Source organism: Trichechus manatus, unplaced genomic scaffold, assembly GCF_000243295.1.
Source record: "Trichechus manatus latirostris isolate Lorelei unplaced genomic scaffold, TriManLat1.0 scaffold00037, whole genome shotgun sequence".
Taxonomy (NCBI): Eukaryota; Metazoa; Chordata; class Mammalia; order Sirenia; family Trichechidae; genus Trichechus; species Trichechus manatus.
Genome location: NW_004443973.1, coordinates 6,300,532 through 6,322,987, shown reverse-complemented (window position 1 = coordinate 6,322,987; position 22,456 = coordinate 6,300,532). Strand labels below are relative to the sequence as shown.

Genomic DNA, 22,456 nt, shown 5'->3' with positions numbered 1-22,456 from the left:
TAACCTCTAATCTCCATATATTTGCTATTCTAGTTACTCACATTAGTGAGATCATACAATATTTGTCCTTTTGTGATTGACTTGTTTCACTCAGCATAATGTTTTCAAGATTCATCCATGTTGTATTCCTTCTTTGATAAATGAAGAACAAAAAAATGAACAAATTGTGATATATCTGTAATTTAAGGCAAGTGCCCAAAGTCACATTTGGAGAAGACAGGATATAAATAAATTCATTTCTACATCTATATCTCTAACAGGGATCTCAGCTTGAACTTAGACCTCTGGCAGCTACTAGATTTAAACATGCCTGGTGTGATGGGCCCAGCAGGAACTTAGGTATCAGGGTTCTTGGTAGCCTTCTGCAAAAGAGCTTAGATTGTGTCCTCTAGCATTCTCACTCAAATTCATCTTCAGAATCTCTGATTTCAGAAAAATAGAATGCTCCAAGTAAAAACTGGAAGAATTATTTCCCTAAACTCTTCACAACATAGAAGAAACAAGTGACGTTGCTTCAGGGCTTCTCTAAAGCAGAAGGAAAAGGGTATGTTTCATATCACAATCTGTCCCTCCCCCGCCCCCATCCCCTCTCCCTCATACACACATACTTGGGTGCCCTGTGAAGGGGCTCAGAGCAATGGCAAAACAGAGCAGTTCCTGCTGGGCCCAGCAGAGGGCAGTGCAGTGCTCACCGTGTGTAAGGGATAACAACAGCTGGAGCCCACCTGCTCAGGAGCATGTGTGAGACACCTCTAGAACACCTAGAACTGAATTACGTGATAGGGGGATGATTTTGCAGAGGGCTTGAGTTGAACAAAAGATGGACAGTTCACATTCCCTATCATTTCTTTCTTTTTAAAATCTTGATTTGGCTGCCTGGGCATGCTCAACTCTGACCTAGAATCCCTGAAAGCACCATAGAGTGCTACAGAAGCTAAAGTTATGGCCTCACTCTTAAAGACGAGAGTTCAACAGTGGGATCCATATTAAGAAAAGGTGCAAGAATCAATTAGTTGATTTTTACAAATCTTTTCAGGATTGTATACTTTCACTGAATTGATTCAAAGTAAATTAATATTTTATAGTACCTATGACGTGCCATACACTCTCACTTCATTTCTTCATTTGAATCTCACATCATCTCCTCATGGAAGGATATTATATACATTTTAGAGAGGAGGAAACTCAGTAACTTGCTCAAGCTCACCCAGGAATCCAGGTCATCTTATTCTACCACTGATGCTTATTCCTTACAATATGTTGCCTTCTAAAACTAGATGTTCTTTCTGTCACCCTCTCTTTCCCCTTCCCCACTACTTCCCCTCATGCCTTAGGAAGCTTGTTGATAAACCAGCACAAAGCTGTTGACAGAATGCTGCCAGATATTCTACCAGAATTTCTCTGTTTTTAGCCAGAATGGAACCATTTTCAACATCACCTACATATACAGAAAGCACTTTCCTTTCAGTCTTCTGTTTTTTCTCTGCCACAGACAGCATGATTATGATGGAGGCAGAGAAAAGGAGATCTGGGTTACATATTTTAACTCTCCTTCCATCACTTTTTTTTTTTGGCCAAGTTTAAGGTGGTTTTGTAAGTCAAGCAAGTAGGAAGAAAAGGGTGGCCAAATGAACACACGGAATGTTTTCTAATATAGTCTTGCTTCAGTTCATTTGTAATGCCAATATTTATTGAGCTTCGGGCACTATGTATAATTAAAAACATTTTGAATTTTAAATCAGATATTCTTTGTCCTGTTTGTGCCTTTTCTGTGTGAAATTCAACAAGTCACTTAACCTCTCTGAATCTGTTTCCTTATTTGTAAAATGTCAGGTTTTACTGGGTAATCTTTCTGGTCCTTTTTAATGTTAATATTTAGTGATTCAAATAATTAGAAACATCACTGAGCCACAATATTCTATTTGCTAATGAAAAAAAAGAATTCACTAAACATCCTGGCATCTTATTCAAGAAACAATGATGTATAATAGTAATAACTAATGATGATGAAGTCCTCGGTATCTGTCAGGTATGACGCTAAGCATTTTATATGTACCTAAGCATTTTATAGGTACCGTATCATTTGATCCCCACAACTATATATGGTACCCATTGCCTTCGAGTCGATCACAACTCATAGCGATCCTATAGGACAGAATAGAACTGCCCCATAGGATTTCCAAGAAGAGGCTGGTGGATTCAAACTGCCAAACTTTTGGTTAGCAGCTGAACTCTTAACCACTGCACCACCAGGGCTCCACTATATGTGGTATATACCATTAATTTCATTTTTGAGATGAGAAAACTAAGGCTTTAAGAACTTATCCAAAGTTGCCGAAGATAATTCCCGGTGGGTCTTTCATGTTTCTACATGTCTTGCAAATTGAGGCACTGGCTCTCTTCTCAAGGATGTTTGTTTGAACAGCTTTGGAAGATAGAGATAGCATTTCCTTTCAGGGAAAAAGGCAGAACTGCTTACCATCCAGTATAATTAAGATAGCATTACCCTCTGGGGCAGAGGTCAGGCAGGCTTACTATAAAATATGTGCTCTCTCTGTTAAGGTTCCTCTTCTATAACACAATCCACTGTTCCACTGTGTGTGCAGATATCATTTGGCCCTCTCTGCATTGCCCTGTGGGAATTGAGGATCAGGGAACCAGTACAAATTATGATATTCTGACTACTGCTATTGCTGTGAATAATAAACTGTCCTTTGTCTCTGATCCAGGAGTCTTGTGTCTTTTGCCAGCATCCGTGAAACTGTGACAGGCTAACTAATTAGCTTGCACGTAAAATAAAATCTCAGACCCTTCACAGTTCTTGACAAGGTCACCTAGCCAGCAGTGTCAAACTGGATTCTCAGCTCAAGTGGTTTGACCCTAGAACTCACCTTCTTAACTTCAACATGTTCCTGTCTCCCAAGGTAACATCTATCCTTCATATCTTTTGTATGATGGCCCAGTTAACTGTAATACAAAAAGGCAGACTGCTGGGACTAGAGTGAGATTCTTTCAGTGTATGAGCAGTCAGTCATAAGAAAGGTAAATACAGCTGCTGAAGCAGAAAGAAATTCTGGAATAGTGGACATGGCCTATTTCTAGAGATAACTGGGCAACAGACCTCAGGTGACCATCTGTCAGGCAGTTGATTTAAGAAAACTCCTGAACAGATAACAGGCCACTCTGATGGTTGTTAGAGTGTAGTTATGGAGACCAGAGGATCAGCAATGTTTAAGTAGACAAGAAACTGGCTTTAGGGAGCCTGTCAGCAGGTAGCAAAGCCTGAGCCTCCAGGTTCAGTGATCAGTTATACTCTCGGTGTGGAGTAGGGGAAAGAGGGTGGACAAGGGAGAATAGCAAGAAAAAGAAAGAGCTCACGCAGTGAGCAGTCAGAGATCCAGACCAGGGCTGGCATATGAGGTGGGCTGGGTAGCAGTGCTCAGGAACAAGGCTAAAGAAACTCAGGTATTAAGTGTGGGGCACAACATTCTTAGAGTTACAGAACTGATCCTAAGTAGGGGCTATGGCAGAGCAGAGCCTACAGGTGAGGATCCTGTGGTGTAGTTCCAGCTGGGTGGTGGGCAGTGATTCAGGGACTGGGAACCAGGCTCTGTCAGCTATACCGTCTTAGAGTACCACTCTTAGGCCCAGTGGGCGCACTTGATGTTCCCAAGAGGCTAGGAACAGCCCAAGGTCACACTGTCAGTCAATAGAAAATCTCCTAATCCTCATCAAATCTTATTTCTGCTAAGCCTAGTTTTTAGTCTAAAATTTTCAAATACTTGTTCCAAATGGTATAAGCTATTTTTTGTGAACAATATTAAGTACTATCAGGAAAGCACGTAAATTAGATTGGTTTGGTTATTTCTTTAAACTACCCGTGTCTGGCAGAGCACCCCCCAGTTCACTCCTGACAAATGAGTGGTATTTGCTTGTCACGACCTTCAGGAAAAGCAACTCCACAATCTCCCTCCATTTAAATGTTTAATAATGTCACTTTCATGAAATTTTCTCATATAAATGTAACAACCCTCTCATATCACAATGTTGCTCCGATTCTTATTCTTCAGTGGAAATGGAAAACAACAACAACAAAAAGTCTGCTAATTTAAACCCATTATGGAACATTTAACCTGGCATTTGGAATGGCAAGGGACTCATGCTGTCTTATTTTCTGTACTCTAAGTGATCAAGTTAGTGCCTCTATAAGTAGTATCCAGACAAAAGTAAATGACAAAACTCAACATCCTACTCACTGTACCTGGAATGTACAGATCAACTCAATTTAACAAATTTCCTGACTGCTTTGCCATGTTGGGCACTGTGTTACCAATGCAGTATGAACAAAAAATTATATGATACCATCACTGCTCTCAAGTTTACCACCTAGTTTTAATGATACTCATGAGACGAGTAGCTCAATCTCCTTCAATAGTTTCACAAAGAATATAGACTAAAGTTCAAACTTCTTAATTTGGCATTGAAGTCCTTCAAAGACTTGGCCCTAGCTGTATCTTTAAGTATATACACTCTATCTCCAGCTAAACTGGACAACTCCCTGAGCTTACTCCTCAAAAATAACCTATATTTTACTATGTCTCTAGTATCTGTAACACCTGGAATTCTTTTCCTCCATGTTTCCCACACCCATTTCTATCTATCAAAATTCTATTGGTCATTTTTTGATTCCTTATATTTAATTATTTATTTTGGTTACGTATATATTTTGTTGTTGTTGTTAGTCATCGAGTTAATTCCGACTGATAGCAACCCTATATGACAGAGTAGAACTGCTCCACAGGGTTTCCAAGGATGTAATCTTTACAGGATCAGGTCAATAAGTCTTTCCTCCTGGAGAGCTACTGCATGGATTTGAACTACCAACCTTTCAGTTAGCAGCTGAGCAATTAACCATTGCACAACCAGGGCTTTTTAAATCATAAAAACATTTTATATCATATAAAATAAAATATTAATTTAGAAATATTGCGGAGGCAGAGCCAACACGGCAGAGTAGTCAGACGCTTCTGGTAGACCCTCTTAAAACAAAGCCCCCAAAAAACAAGTGATTCGATTATATATGGAAATCTGGGAGCCCTGAACATCAAAGGCAGTTAAGGAACCAGCCTGAGTGGCAGGGGAGGGAGAGATGGTTCGGAAGCAGTGAGGAGTTGCCGGACCTGACCCAGCAAGAGCCTGAGCCCTTCAGACTTAATCAGCTCAGGGGTAAACAGTGCGGCAGGCAAGGAGCTGTGCTCAGGAGGTGCATTTTCCACACCAGGAAAGACCTAGCCGCCAAGAGTCTACACGGCCACCCAGAACCAGTGAGAAGCAACCTTCCAAGAAAGATAAGTACTTGTGTACGGCTTACCGCATGGATCAAAAACACCCCTCTTAGGGAAAAACCTCTCTCCCATTTACCTCCCCACACCCTGCTCTGTATTGGGTCCCAGACCGGCTTCGGAAATTGCCAAGTCCCCTGGGCCAGAAGTAAGATCTGTCACACGCCCTGAGCCATTCTTCCGGTCTTGGAGAGTGAACAAATTAACAAACAGGCAAAAATAAAGTGCCAGCTCCCCTAAGCCAGGAATCCAGGGTAGGCACAGCTCCTTTGCCTAGGCACAGGCATAAGGGATCCACAGACACTGAGTGCCTTTTCCCTGCATAGACTTAAGTGGGCCCATCTCAACAGCGTAGGCCCTCATTACCACACTACAACAAGGTATTTACCAGAACTCTAATTTCAACTGTTTAAGCTGTAAAGAGGCAGGTCCTTGACATTTGACGCTGCCCTGCCCATTAATCAGGGTCTTCACCTACCCACATGAGGGGCCTAAAGACCGGTGGCTCCACCCATGCACTTAGCCACCTGCAAGAGGGGCCCATGAATAAGAGGTGCCTCCCCGTCCTAACAGCCAACAACATTAGGTACTCTTAGTCTGGCTGCAAAACCCACCCACCTACACACTCTAGGGAACAGGGACACACCTTCCTCCTAGACACTCGGGAGTGGCCCCCGCCTTGCTAGAGTGTGTCCCCTGCTGCAGCCAGATGCCTGTGCCTACACCAATCACCCATACCTGTCTAGGACTGTAAGTGAGAGCCTACACACTTGGTAGCTATCTAACCGGGCACCTGAAGTGAATCTATATGGGAGGAGTGGGCAGACTCCTTAGCTCACATACCTAGTAACATATCTGAACACCTGGTGACAGAACATTAGAGATTCAAAGGTGCCAATAATCAAACTAGCTCATATGAGCAGCCTATTTCGGCATATCAAAACAAAACAAGAAGTTAAGACACAGTAAGCAAACAGAAAATAAATAAATATAATAACTTATTCATGTCTCCGAGACAACAGTCGATATCAAACCAAATAAAGAGGCAATCCATGATGGCTTCAGGAAGCTCCCAAAATAAAGAATCTAGAAATTTTCCAGAGGAGGAAAATTTCTTAGAATTACCAGAGGCAGAATACAAAAGATTAACATACAGAACTCTTCAAGAAATTAGGAACGAAATTAAGCAAAACGCAGAACACGCAATCGAGGAAATTAAAAAGATTAGAGAAGAGTATAATGACAAATTTAACAGGCTGCAAGAATGCATAGAGAGACAGCAATCAGAAATCCAGAAGACTAACAATAAAATTTCAGAATTAGACAACTCAATACAAAGTCATACAGGCAGAATTGAGGCAATGGAAATCAGAATTAGTGAGACTGAAGATAAAGCACTTGACAACAACTTATTTGAGGAAAAATTAGATAAAAGGATTTAAAAAAATGAAGAAACCCTATAATTATGTGGGACTCTATCAAGAGGAATAACCTATGAGTGATTGGAGTACCAGAACAGGGGAGGATAACAGAAAATAAGATAGAATTGTTGAAGATTTGTTGGCAGAAAACTTCCTTGATATTGTGAAAGATGACAAGCTATCTATCCAAGATGCTCATCAAACCCCACATAAGGTAGATCCCAAAAGAAAGTCACCAAGACATATTATAGTCAAACTTGCCAAAACCAAAGATAAAGAGAGAATTTTAAGAGCGGCTAGGGATAAACGAAAAGTATCTACAAAGGAGAGTCAATAAGAATAAGCTCGGACTACTCAGCAGAAACGATGCAGGCAAGAAGGCAATGGGATGACATATATAAAGCCTTGAAGGAAAAAAACTGCCAGCCAAGAATTATATATCCAGCAAAACTGTCTCTCAAATATGATGGCAAAATTAGGGCATTTCCAGATAAACAGAAGTTTAGGGAATTTGCAAACACCAAACCAAAATTACAAGAAATGCTAAAGGGAGTCCTCTGGTCAGAAAATCAGTAACATCAGATAACAACCCAAGAATAGAACACAGGACAGAGCAACCACATATTAACCCAGATAGGGAAGTCACAAAAGTAAATCAAAGCTAAAACACTGAAAATAGGGAAACAGATGTCAATATGTAAAAGATGACAACATTAAAACAAAAAAGAGGGACTTAAAAAATGTAGACATAGATTTTTCATATGGAGAGGAAGTCAAGGTGATATAAAGAAATAAAAGACTGGTATAAACTTAGAAAAGTAGGGGTAAATATTAAGATAACCACAAAGGAAACTAACAATCCTACAAGTAAAATAAAAAATATGAAGACTCAGCAAACACAAAATCAACAACAATGAAAAAGATGAAAAGAAAACACATAAAGAAAAACAACTCAGCACAGAAAATTAAATGGAACAAAGAAACTGTGAACAACACACAAAAAAAGACATCAAAATGATGGCACTAAACTCATACCTAACAATAATTACGCTGAATGTAAATGGTCTAAATGCACCAATAAAGAGATAGAGAGTGGCAGACTGGTTAAAAAAACACGATCCGTTGAGACACACCTTAGACTTAAAGACACAAACAAACTAAAACTCAAAGGATGGAAAAATATATATTAAGCACACAACACTCAAAAAAGAACAGGAGTGGCAATATTAATCTCTGACAAAATAAACTTTAAAGTAAAATCCACCACAAACAATAAACAAGGACACTATATAATGATTAAAGGGTCAATACACCAAGAGGACATAACTATAATAAATATTTACACACCCAATGACAGGGCTCCAAAATACATAAAACAAACTCTAACAAGCACTGAAAAGAGAGATAGACAGCTCCACAATAGTAGTAGACAATTTCGACACACCACTTTCAGTGAAGGACAGAACATCCAGAAAGAAGTTCAACAAACACGGAAGAGCTAAATGCTACAATCAACCAACTTGATCTCATAGAAATATACTGAACACTCCACCCAATAGCAGCCAAGTACACTTTCTTTTCCAATGCACATGGAACATTCTCCAGAATAAACCACATATTAGGCCATAAAGCAAGCCTTAACAAACTCCAAAGCATCGCAATATTTTCTGACCATAAAGCCATAAAAGTAGAAATTAACTACAGAAAAAGCAAGGAAAAAAAAATCAAACACATGGAAACTGAACAACACCTTGCTCAAAAACTACTAAGTTACAGAAGAAATTAAGGATGGAATAAAGAAATTCATAGAATCAAATGAGAATGAAAACACATCCTACCAGAACGTTTGGGACACAGCAAAAGCAGTGCTCAGAGGTTAGTTTATAGCAACAAATGCACACATCCAAAAAGAAGAAAGGGCCATAATCAAAACATTAACCTTAGAACTAGAACAAGTAGAAAAAAAGCAGCAAAAGAAGCCTCAGGTGTGAGAAGAAAGGAAATAATAAGAATTAGAGCAGAATTAAATGAAATAGAGAATGGAAAAAAAAATTGAAAGAGTGAACAAGACCAAAAGCTGGTTCTTTGAAAAGATCAACAAAATTGATAAACCACTGGCCAAAGACAAAAGAAAAACTGGAGAGGAAGCAGATAATCTGTATAAGAAATGAGATGGGTGATATCACAACAGACCCAACTGAAATTAAAAGAATCATAACAGAATACTATGGAAAATTGTACTCTAACAAAACTGAAAACCTAGAGGAAATGGCCAAATTTCTAGAAACTCACTACCTACCTAAACTAACACAAACAGAGGTAGAACAACTAAATAAACACATAACAAAAGAAGAGATTGAAAAGGTAATTAATAAATTCCCAACAAAAAAAAATTCCTGGCCCGGATGGTTTCACTGGAGAATTCTACCAAACTTTCAGAGAACAGTTAACACCACTACTACTAAAGGTATTACAGGGCATAGAAAAGGGTGGAATACTCCCAATCTCATTCTACATAGTCAGCATAACCCTGATACCAAAACCAGGTAAAGACACCACAAAAAAAGAAAATTACAGACCAATATCCTTCATGAACATTGACGCAAATATCCTCAACAGAATTCTAGCCAATAGAAATCAGCAACATATCAAAACAATAATTCACCATGATCAAGTGGGACTTATACCAGGTATGCGGGGATGGTTCAACATTAGAAAAACAATCAATGTAATCTATCACATAAATAAAAGACAAAAACCACATGATCTTATCCATCGATGCAGAAAAGACATTTGACAAAGTCCAACACCCATTCATGATAAAAACTCTCAACAAAATAGGAATATAAGGGAAAATCCTCACTATAACTAAGGACATTTATACAAAGCCAACAGCCAACATCATCCTAAATGGAGAGACTTTGAAAGCATTCCCCTTGAGAACAGGAACCAGACAAGGATGCCCTTTATCACCACTCTTATTCAACACTGCGCTGGAGGTCCTTACCAGAGCAATTAGGCTAGAAAAAGAAATATAGTGCATCCAGATTGGTAGGGAAGAAGTCAAAGTATCTCTATTTGCAGATGATATGATCTTCTATACAGAAAATGCAAAAAAATCCACAAGAAAACTACTGAAACTAATAGAAGATGTCAGCAAAGTTTCAGGATGCAAGATAAACATACAAAAATCAGTTGGATTCCTTTACACCAACAAAGAGAACCTCAAAGAGGAAATCTCCAAACCAATACCATTTACGATAGACCCAAAGAAGATAAAATACTTAGGAATAAATCTAACCAGAGATGTAAAAGATCTATACAATGATAACTACAAGACACTACTGCAAGAAACCATAAGTGGAAAAACATACCTTGCTCATAGATAAGTAGATTCAACATTGTGAAGATGTCAATTCTACCCAAAGTGATTTAGAGATACAATATAATCCCGATCCAAATTCCAACGGCATTTTTTAATGAGATGGAGAAACAAATCACCAACTTCACGCGGAAAGGGAAGAGGCCCCGAATAAGTAAAACATTACTCAAGAAGAAGAACAAAGTGGGAGGCCTCACACTACCTGATTTTATAAACTATTATACCGCCATGGTAGTCAAAACAGCCTGGTACTGGTACAACAACAGATACCTAGACCAATGGAACAGAATTGAGAATCCAGACAGAAATTCATCCACCTATGAGCAGCTGATATTTGAGAAAGGCCCAAAGTCCATTAATTAGGGGAAAGACAGTCTCTTTAACAGACAGTACTGGCATAACTGGATATCCATCTGCAAAAAAATGAAACAAGACCCATACCTCATACCATGCACAAAAACTAATTCAAAATGGATCAAAGACTTAAATATAAAATTGAAAACGATAAAGATCATGGAAGAAAAAATAGGGACAACGCTAGGAGCCCTAATACATGGCATAAACACAATACGAACCCTAAGTAACAATGCACAAGCACCAGAAGAGAGACCAGATAAATGGGAGTTCCTAAAAATCAAATACTTATGCTCATCAAAGGACTTCACTAAAAGAGTAAAAAGACAACCTACAGACTGGGAAAAAATTTTTGCCTACGACAAATCTGATCAGCATCTAATCTCTAAAATCTACAAGATATGGCAAAACCTCAACAACAAAAAGATAAATAACCCAATTAGAAACTGGGCAAAGGATATGAACAGGCACTTCGTCAAAGAAGATATTCAGGTGGCTAACAGACAGATGAAGAAATGCTCATGATCATTAGCCATTAGAGAAATGTAGATCGAAACTACAATGAGATATCACCTCACCCCAACAAGGCTAGCATTAATCCAAAAAACACAAAATAATGAATGCTGGAGAGGTTGTGGAGAGACCGGAACACTTATACACTGTTCGTGGGAATGTAAAATGGTACAACCACTTTGGAAATCGATTTGGTGCTTCCTTAAAAAGCTAGAAATAGAAGTACCATACGATCCAGTTATCCTGCTCCTTGGAATATATCCTAGAGAAATAAAAGCTGTCACATGAATAGATATATGCACACCCATGTTCATTGCACCACTGTTCACAGTAGCAAAAAGATGAAAACAACCTAGGTGCCCATTAACAGACAAATGGATAAACAAATTATAGTATATCCACACAATGGAATTCTATGAGATGATAAAGAACAGTGATGAAGCTGTGAAACATAACATGGAGGAAGCTGGAGGTCATTATGCTGAGTGAATTTAGTCAGTCACAGAAGGGCAAATATTATATAAGACCACGATTATAAGAACTCAGGAAAATGTTTAAAGATAGAAGAAAACATTCTTTGATGGTTACAAGGGTGGGGAGAGAGGATGAGGGTTATCTACTAACCTGATAGTAGATAAGAATTATCTTAGGTGAAGGAAAGGACAGCACACACTACAGGGGAAGTCTGCACAACTGGGCTAAACCAAAGCTAAGAAGTTTCCTGAATACAGTCAAACCCTTTGAGGGACAGAGTAGCAGGGGTAGAAGTCTGGGGACCATGGTTTCAGGAGACATCTAGGTCAACTGGCATAACAAAGCTTATTAAGAAAATGTTCTGCATTCTACTTTGGTGAGTGGTGTCTGGGGTCTTAAAACCTTGCAAGCGGCCATCTAAGATGTTCCAGTTGGTCCCAACCACCTGGAGTAAAGGAGAATGAAGAACACCAAAGACACAAGGAAAGTAGTAGCCCAAGAGACAGAAAGGGCCATATAAACCAGAGACTTCATCAGCCTGAGAGCAGAAGAACTAGATGGTGCCCACCTACCACCAATGACCACCCTGACAGGGAACACAACAGAGAGTCCCGGGTGGAGCAGGAGAAAGGTGGGTTGCAGAACTCAAATTCTAGTAAGAAGACCAGACTTAGTGGTCTGACTGAGACTGGAGGTACCCCAGAAAGCATGGCCCCTGGATTCTCTTTCAGCCCAGAACTAAAACAATTTCCGAGGCCAACTCTTCAGACAGGGATTGGACTGGACTGTAGGACATAGAGTGATACTCGTGAGGAGTGTGCCTCTTAGCTCAAGTAGATACAAGGCACTAAATGGGCAGCTACTGTCCGGAGGTGAGATGGGAAAGGCAGAGAAGGTTAGGAGCTGGTTGAATGGACATGGGGAATCAGGGGTGGGAAGGAGGAGTGTGCTGTCACAGTATGAGGACAGCAATTAGAGTCACATAACAATGTATGCATAAATTTTTGTATGGGAAAAAATAAAATAGATATTGCCTCTCATAGTTTCTATTCTTTCTTTCTAGAACTATGATTAGACATATATTAGATCTTCCAAATCTCAACTTCTCTTTTATATTTTCCATCTTTGTTTCTCTGCGCTGGATTCTAGGCAATTTCTTCACATCTGTCTTCTGGCTCCTAGTTTTACTATTGTGTTAATTCTGCTATTTAATATATCCTACATTTTTTATTTCTAAAGTTCTATTTGGTTCTTGCAATTTCCTTTCTATTTTTATTATTTCTTTTCCTTTCTCATATTTTTATACTCTCATTTGTTTCTCTATAGTATTAATTTGATAATTCTATTAGCTAAAGATTTGGCAGGACTGAAATTGCTGGCTCTTGCTCATGATCTTTTGTTTCTTTGTTTACCTGGTAATGTTTTAATTGTGGGCTCATGTTTGATGGAACTTTGCCAATGAGAAGTATTTAAGTCCAGAGTTTAAGATGCAATACTCCAGAGATTATTTGTTCTGCCTACTGCCGGGAGCACTTTTGATTTAAAGCATGTTATAACAAATTATCAGCTTGAACTTTTTCATACCAAGCCCACATAATGGTACTAAACCCACACAATGTGGTTTTGTATTCTCAGAGATTTGTCTTTCACCTAGTATTAATTAGGTTTCTTTACTGTCACCATACGTAGGGTAGTATTATTTTTCAGTTTACATTTTCACTGAGGTATAGTTTTTAAGGTCATAACTTGACATGGGTGTGTCTTGTCAGGCTATCCACTCTGGGTATGTCCTATACTTTATCTTCTATCCCTTGTGTCCCAATGTAGCTAGCAAAATGAAAGCAGTTCAAGGTCACAAGTTGTTGATCAAGGCCCCTAGGAAAGCTGACAACTTCAAAATTTGTTTACCTTTCTGTTTTCCTGATTTCATTTCATTTTTGGCATCTAAGAGTTCTCTTACTTTAAGATTTAAAAAAAAAGCAACGAAAAAACTTCATTCTGCATTTGTTGTTTTTGCTGATAGTTGTTCAGAGTATCTAGTCTGCCATAGTCTCAGAAATGGAATCTCTATCCAGCTTATGAGACTAGTTGAATTGACTTATACATTCTCTGATATCCCCTATACAATTACTCCCTTCACTGACTTCCCATAACTCATCCCACATTCTTCATTACATAAATCTATCTAGGCATATGTCATTTCCCTTAAATATATTATAGATACTTTGTGATAATGAACTTTTTAATCCTATAGTGTTTAGCCATTGCCTGACATATAATGTTAGTTCAGAAAATGCTTTGAAAATATGAAAAGAAGAGGAAGGAAGCCTACCAAAAAAGATATAATTTAAAATGTGGCTGTAGGCCATAAATACCAGGGGAGGAATAAAATTATTGAGTATCTGGAAAAGGCTCCAAATAATAACTTGAATTAGAGTTGGGTCATAATGGTTGAGTGGGAATTTGATAAACTGAGAAAAAGAGAGCAGGGTATACCAGATGGAAAGAGAACTGTGTAAAAGCTCAAATGCAAGTACGAAGAAGGTGTGATCGAGGTATTGAAGAGACAGAACTGACTCAAGTAACCAAGAATTAGTGATTCCCTTCTCTGTGCTCTCCTAGTACCACATCCATCCTCTACAAGAGCACTGTACAGTTTCTTAAAGTAGACAACACATTTGTCTCTGCTTCCTAGCTGCCAAAGCAAAGACAAAATTGTCCCTGTTACAAGACTAACAGTATTAATAAAATAAAACCAAATGAGTTCAGAAGAGACACAGCTTTTCCTTAACTGAGACCTGAGAGGAAACTTTTCCGTGTGTCCTTACAAAGATGATGCATAATATACTTCATTGGACAATGTCCTTATCTAGTTCTACTCTAACAAATGTCACAAATGGGTGATTTTATCAAACAGAAATTTATTTTTTCACGATTTAGGAGGCTAGAAGTCTGAATTCAGGGTGCCAGCTCTAGGGGAAGGCTTTCTCTCTCTGTCTGCTCTGGAGGAAGGTCCTTGTCTCTTTTGGGCTTCTGCTCCTGGACAATCTTCATGTAGCATGCATCTCTCTTCTCCCATCTCTGTTTGCTCACTTGCTTGTTTAATCTCTTTTATATCTCAAAAAAGATGGACTTAAGACACATCCTACACACATTAACATAACAAAGAAAACCCATTCCCAAATAGAATTATAACCACAGGTACAGGGTTTAGGATTTACAACACATATTTTGTGGGGAAATATTCATCCATAATACCATCCCTACAAGAGGGAGTATTGAGGACTGTTCTTTTACCATCCCACAATGACTACTTAGCTTAGCCATTCAAGAAAGGACAGAACAATTTGATCCAGCATTCAGCTCTCTGATGGTACGATTGGATCCAAGGATAATCATTGTCATAATTCACCTACAGTGAGGAGCAAACTTTGCACCCGACACATTTGTGGTAACATTTTCTTTCTCAAAGTTCATTCAACTATTTTAATAAATCCTTTCAGGTCAATCTGTACTTTTCCAGACTGGATCAGGACTTAACTGAATCATATAAGACTCTAACTTATATATTGATTAAAGATCACTACGGATGGAGACAATGTTCTAACTTCCTGACTCACTGCACACTGGGAAAGGGTTTTTATTGACAAAGGAAACTATCTGCCTTATGTCATTCGGTGGCACTCTGGATCCGAGACAACTCCACCATGAAAGCCCAACCGACAATGTGATCTACCAAGTTGCTAAATAAATGTTTAGGAGAAGCAGGCAAATATATTTTGATAGGCTGGACTAAGAAGAAGCTGAAGCCATGTGGAAGTAGAATATAATGAGAAAACAAAATATTTCCGTATTTTTTTCAGTCCCACTGCAACAGATGTCTTAAACAAACAAACCAAACACACACACACACACACACACACACACACACGAGCTATAATGCTCTATTCTGCTCTTTCTGAAGCTTGCCCCTCACCCCCCCAAAAAAATACTAGATCAGCCCTCACCATCCACTTGCTGAATGCCAAAAGGTCTACAAAGCTCTAATGACTAAGAAGCTAATGAGTCTCTTCACCCTTGTGCAGCACTTTTCGGCTTGAAAGCACTTTATGAACATTGGTTAATTAATCTCTACAACATCTCACTCAGAGAGGGTTAAACTGAAAATCATTAAACAGTGTGAAAAAGCCACTTTAGCCCTGTAAACTCATGAAAAGTACCACTAACCGGTTGCTGTCGAGTCGATTCCGACTCACAGCGACCCTATAGGACAGAGTAGAACTGCCTCATTGGGTTTCCAAGGCTTAAATCTTTATGGAAGCAGACTGCCAAGTCTTTCTCCCTCGGAGGGGCTGGTGGGTTCGGACTGCTGACCCTTCAGTTAGCAGCCAAGAGCTTTAGCCACTGTGCCACTAAGTGTCCTTGAAAAGTATCACTAATAAGCATAAAATCTGAGCACTGATACCTTCCACCAATGTACTAAAGAAAGACAGCAGGTACCCAACCTTTTCAAATTTGCAAACCACACAGAAAGGCCATTAAAACCCCACAGTCTGCACTGGTCCAGTACAATTGTACATTAAAGAATACTGGAGGTCTAGGCGAGATTCTCAGCGAGGGGCCTGGTGCCATCCCCTTCAAGAATTTCACTCCTGGAAGGTAAACTAGCTTGAAAAGCCATATCACTGACAGCCAAATGACAGGATCAGAGAAGGCTTCCCCCCATCAGTCAGCATCTGCTTTCTTCGTGCAGAGCCTGAGAGTTGGGCTCTGGCGGCCTTCTGACCTCAGGCATTAACCAGAGGACAAAGTTTCACTGATTCAGGCCCCACTGATATGGAACTGGGGATGTTCTAAGATCGTTGTAATTCAAAAGCTAAATAAACTTTTCCAGTAGAGAAATTTGGAAAACAAGATATCATTATCACATTATTTTCACATAGTGAAACATTTTCAGAGCAGTTTAGGCATAGAATATTAAAAAGAAAAAAAGAAAAAGAAAAAGTTGGAGTTTTCTAAAGATTCCAAAGGAAATTACTGCTTCCAGAGGTATAGTTTGGTTCACTGCAATCTTGTTTCCATGCAAATTAAGTAAAGATAATAGGTGAGGCTTTTTTTAAAAAAGAATCAGAATCATAAACGAATCTTATCAGTTCACAGCAAAGCATATACTCTTGGCTAAATCATGCCTTTTCCTATGAGTGCCATACCCTCCTCTAAGAAAACTGCCTCCAAAAGATATACAGAGACATAAACTACAGACTGTGTTAAAAAACAAAAAAAAACAAACCTGACTTGGAATAGATGATCCAATTACATACTTTTTGAAATTGTCCACTTTAAAGAATTAACATTCTAAAGAGAATGAAGGGGAAGGCAGTAAGGGGACTTTGTTCACAAAAGATGAGGGAGAAGAAGATGGTGAATAAAGGAAAAGGAGAAGTTTCTTTTTTTAAAACACTTTATTTTTTAGAGAAGTTTTAGATTTACAGAAAAATTGTGGTACAGAAAGTTCCTGTACGTCCCCTCTCCCCACTGCACACAGGTTCTCATTATTAATGTGATACATTTGTTACAATAGATGAATCAATATTGATACATTATTATTAACTGAAGTTCATGGTTTACATTAGGGTTACTCTCTATATGGTACCGTTCTATGGGTTTTGACAAACGCACAATGTCATGTGTCCACTATTGCTGTATCATCCAAAATAGTTTTATTGTCCTTAAAATGCCCTGTGTTCCACCTACTCATCCCTCCCTCGCCCTGAACCCCAGGAAACCACTAATCTTTTTACTGTCTTCCTAGTTCTGCCTTTTTCAGAATGCCATATAATTGGAATCATACAGCATATAGCTTTTACAGATTGACTTCTTTCACTTAAAAAAACAAAAAAACCCTGTTGCTGTCGAGTTGATTCCGACTCATAGCGACCGTATAGGACAGAGTAGAACTGTCCCACAGGGTTTTCAAGGAGCGGCTGGTGGATGCAAACTGCAGACCTTTTGGTTAGCAGCTGTTAGCCGCTGTGCCACCAGGGCTCCTCTCTCACTCAGCAGTATGCATTTAAGTTTCCTCCATTCTTTTCATAACTTGATAGCTCATTTCTGTTTACAGCCGAATAATACTCCATTGTGTGGATGCACCACAGTTTGTTTACCCATTCACCTGTTGAAGGACATCTTGGCTGCTTCCAATGTTTGACAATTATGAATAAAGCCACTACAAAGATTCAGAAGCTTCATTTTTAGGAAACAGAGCAGAGGCAAGGACAGCAGAGATGTGGTCTAAGAGGAGCCTGTAAAGAAAGGAGGCCCCAGGTGGTCTCCTCACTGATCCAAACTCAGGGGAGAACACATTTGGAAGTGTGAACCTTTAGAGACTCTCCTCCTGTTTGCACACCCTCACCACTCTTCTTTTCTTTTCCCTTCTTAGAAGAGGGAGATGCAGGTGCTTCTGCTTTGGCCCCTGGGTATTAAAGCTGGAACCCCAGTGGGACTGGAATGATCACCCTTCCACTATTCCCACCCCTCTCCCAGAGCAGACAGGCTGGCCAACTCCTGGCAAGTAGCTTCATATTATCAACACCTATTCTCTTTGACTTCCTAGAGAATGTGGTCTGTCAACCCCTTGAATCATGCAGAGTACTAGTCACGTCACCCAATAACCGTATTTCTATCCGGTCCCATGCCACCCTCCCACAAGGCTTGAGAAAAATAGCCCTCCATGTCCAGAGGCAGTTCTAAATCTCCACCCTGTTATTCACCGTGCGCCATAGGGTTTTCATGGCTGATTTTTCAGAATTAGATTGCCAGGTCTTTCTTCTGAGGCACCTCTGGGTGGACTCCAACTTCCAACCTTTTGTTAGCAGTAGAGTGCATTAACCATTTGCACAACCCAGGGACTCCAGATTAACAATACTAGGTTTAAACTTACTTGTAATTAAATTTATGTATACCACAATTATTTTCTTAGAATAAAGCCCTAATACTTGAACTTAATTATTTTATTCAACATACATTTACATAGCATTTTCCCTGTACTAAGCAATATTTTAACTGCTTTATTAATATCAATTCATTGATATATGTGCATACTTTTTAATACTTCCTAATAATACACAATTTTTTACTTTTTGTTAAAAAAAAAAAAAACAGTATAGAAGTGCATAGAGTAAAATAATTACAGCTCTACCTTTATTTCCTGCCCCACTACCTACTGCTTTCTCAAGAATCAACCCCAATTAGCATTTATGGTGTATTTTTCTGGACTCTTTTTTATGTATTTCATAGGAGTCCCTGGATGACTCAAACAGTTAAGTGCTTAACTACTAACCAAAAAGTTGGTGATTTGAACCCATTCAGAGGTGCCTCGAAAGAAAGGCCTGGCAATCTGTTTCCAAAAGCTTGCCATGAGTTCAAATCAACTCAGTGGCAATGAATTTGGTTTTGCTTTTTTAAGGGGTGTTTGTAAACACAAGTAGGATCACACTAAGATACGTTCTACAACTTCTTGTTCATTTGGCAGTATATTTTGGAAATCTTTATATGTCAGTTCAAAAAGATCCTCATTCTTTTTAATCTCTGCAGAATATTCTAAGCAGTAGATGTATGCATTAACAGACATCTGCATTGTTTCCAATTTTTCTCTACTTTAAATAATGTTGCCATGAACTTTCTTACAAATACACCTTTGTGTATCTGGGTGATACATCTGTTAAACAGATTCCTGTAAGTGACATTTTAAGAGTGAAGAATATGTGTATTAATAAATAAATAAATAAAATAGCTACTGCCAAATTATTTACCCCAAAACAAAAAACACTGGTATTATTATTCTTTTTAAATTTTGTCTATCCTACATTTGTTTGAATACTAGTAAACTGAACATTTTTCATACTTGGTTGGTTATCTGTATTTTTTCAATATGACCTATTTGTCTTTTGCTTATTTTCCACTAGGGATACATCTTTTTTTTTAATTCTGGCCTCTCCCTCCACTCCTCTTGCTCACTCTACAAGGGAGAAGGAGGAGTGACCCATCTGACTGATAAAATTGGGGACAGCCTGACATCCTTGGCCACATTAGCCCGGGGCAGAGTCACCGCTTTAAAACACGGTGAATTTGTAGATAGGGAGTGTCTGGTTATTTAATGCTACATGCATATTAAATTACCCCAGAACTTAATGGCACAAAACAATCACATATTCTGCTCACAGGCTCTGTGGATCAGGAACCTGGGAAGGGCTCAGCTGGGAAGTTCAGCCCTCAGGTGGAGTACAGGCAGACTCCAAGGCAGTCTCTCGTTTTTTAATTTTGGTTGTTGTTGGTGGGGGCAGAGGGGAGGGATTGCCAACCTGCAGCACCTGTGCCAATAATGTGGGGTAGATAGAAGGCCCACCTGTACCCCAGTCTGGCCTGACCAGTCATAAAGCGGATTTTTCCCCCTGACCCTCCGAGGGCTCCTGGTGCCCACTGAGATAGCAGGTGAGTGACTGGGCTCCCCTCCTACCAGCAAGGAAGCTGCGGGATTCAACTATTTATTGCTTAGTTAGCACTATTTATATACAAAGAATATTAACCATTCTCCATTTTTGTAAGTCATGAATGTGACTTGATAATTAACAATTGTCATCTGTCTGACGCAGTCCAGTAATCTATGATTGCTTTCATGAAGCATAATAAATATTATAGCTGAGTAAACTTGGCTGACTCCCTCTCATAGTGTGAAGAAATTTTTACAAAGATATCTACCTATATAACTCTGCCAAGGTTATTTTTATAAGCAGGTTGACCTACGTATCTCATCCTGCCCATTTGTTCCATCCTTCTTTGTAACTCACAGCTCCTACCAGAAGTCAGTTTGAGCTACAGAAAGATTCAGGCATTCTTGAGTTTTAGCTATTAAGCTCATTATGATTCTCCACTTATACCTTATAGCACAAGTACAAATGCAGGAAGCTACAAACATAGTTACTTAGGGTGTCAATATTCAATGCTAGAAAAATTCTAGTATACCACAGTCAGTGGTGTATGATCAGAAAAACTCCTTAGACTATTTTCTGATGAGAAATGCGTAAGTTTTTCTTTAAATTTGAAATATATTGACACTACTTCCTCCTATTAGTGAAGAAACCTTCCTTATACCATCTCATTTACCTAGCTCCTTCCTTTTTATAAATCCTGGTTCTTAATGTACAGCATGATAGCCAAGGACCCTCTTGAAAGCACAGAAATAAAAAATGCTTCTTTCCAACAAGTCTTATGAGATATTATATGTCTGTAAAACTTGACATGTTATTTTTATATAAAGCTTAATGAGACATTTTGTTTATTGTCTCTATTCTGATTCCAGTGAACTTTAGGATCAAAGACCTTAAAAAATTTCCTCATTTACCTTCAATCTTATCTCTACATCAGTCTATCCAGGGCAATAGCCTTTTGTCCAGGTCCAAGGGAAAAGGCATCCTTTATCTGTGGAGGGTTTTAGAATCCTGTCCTTTCTGAGGGACCGTGGGACCCTTCCTCTCTACCTTTGTAGTTCCTATGTCCTGTGTCTGGATGCTCCCTTCTCTTCTTCAAAAGGAAATATGTCCCCCTCGCTTGGCATTGCTGTTCCCATCTTCACTGTGTGACCTAAATCTGTTGGTCTTCATGTCCTCACTCTGTCATTTGGCTTACAATCTGCAGTCTACAGGAATGGCTGGCTCAAGGCTTCTCAGTGGCCTCCCAATCACCAGATCACAAAATCCAGCAACTTTTTTCTAAGTTCTTTTCCCCTCTGTAGTCTATAATACTGGATTACCTGCTAAATATTAAAACCTTGGATTCCATATACTATACGACCCTATTTCTCTTGCTGCATTTCTGATACCCCCTATTCAAGATATATTCCCAGACTCAGTCTTCAGCCTTCTAGCCTTCTCTTTCTGCATTTTCCCTCTAAGGATTTATTTATTCTTAAAATATAAAAATACTGCAAAATATAGTAGGTTGGGCATGCAAGAACTAACCTTTGAGCAAAAGATAGCTAGAAAAGTCACCAAATTTCAGGTACTGCCCCATATTTAAGGCAGCCGAGAAAACTTCTACCTTCTGCTTACTAGCTTCTTTTGACTCACTCTTGAACTTTGGTCCATCACTAATTCCCTCTGCCGCTGACCACTTAATTTGACAAGCTGACTTCACTCTCTTATGTCCCTAATCCCACATTCTCTTGGTCACCTGTGCTACCTTCCAGCTCCAGGTCTCAGGGTCTCTGATTCTTAGCCAACAACGTGAGATCTGAAAATGTTTGCTTCCTCTTTCTTATAGTTTAAGTTTAGCATTCCTGACTCTAGATTGACGTGAACTCTGGACTCAGCCATATTAGTTGGACAGGTGCCAAAAAGTCCCTTCCTTTCATCAGTGTCTTCAAAAGTCACCTCTGGGATAATTCTCAAAGTTAGCTCTCTTGGGCTGACTTTTCCTCTGCACCCCATCATCAGTTGCCTATAGGACTTGGAGGTCCTTATACTACCTTAAACTCAGCACTCTGAAGCCAAGTTCATCATCTCAGTCCTCTTTCCCTTCCAAGGGAAAAGAGATTCTCCCTGTAAAATGCCCTATATCTCTCAAACAAACCATCAATATTCCAATCACCCAGGTCCAAATGCCTGGAGGCCTCTTTGATTGTTATTGATATATAGGCATGAGCAAGTCATGGTAACTTCTACCCATCCCCTTAACATTGATCCCCTCTAGCCCAGCACTGCCAGTGCCTCAGCATTTCTGGATTATTGGATCAACAGCAAAGATCCTCTTATCCTTGCAATATGCTAAGAACTCACTAAGCTTTGGTTTCCCATTGAGAAAAGTCATTACTTTAAATATGCTGACTGTACATCCCAATGTGCCCTGTTGTCATATTATGTAAAATGTGAAAAATAATATAAATGTCTCACACTTATTAAAACCTAGGGTTTTTT

General features: G+C 39.1%; 1 protein-coding gene across 1 annotated transcript in view; it reads right to left on the bottom strand.

The window, feature by feature from the left end:
• The window catches only part of PDE11A (phosphodiesterase 11A), a 436,579-nt gene that overhangs the window by 284,175 nt on the left and 129,948 nt on the right, over positions 1–22,456 (bottom strand). The window lies entirely within an intron of this gene.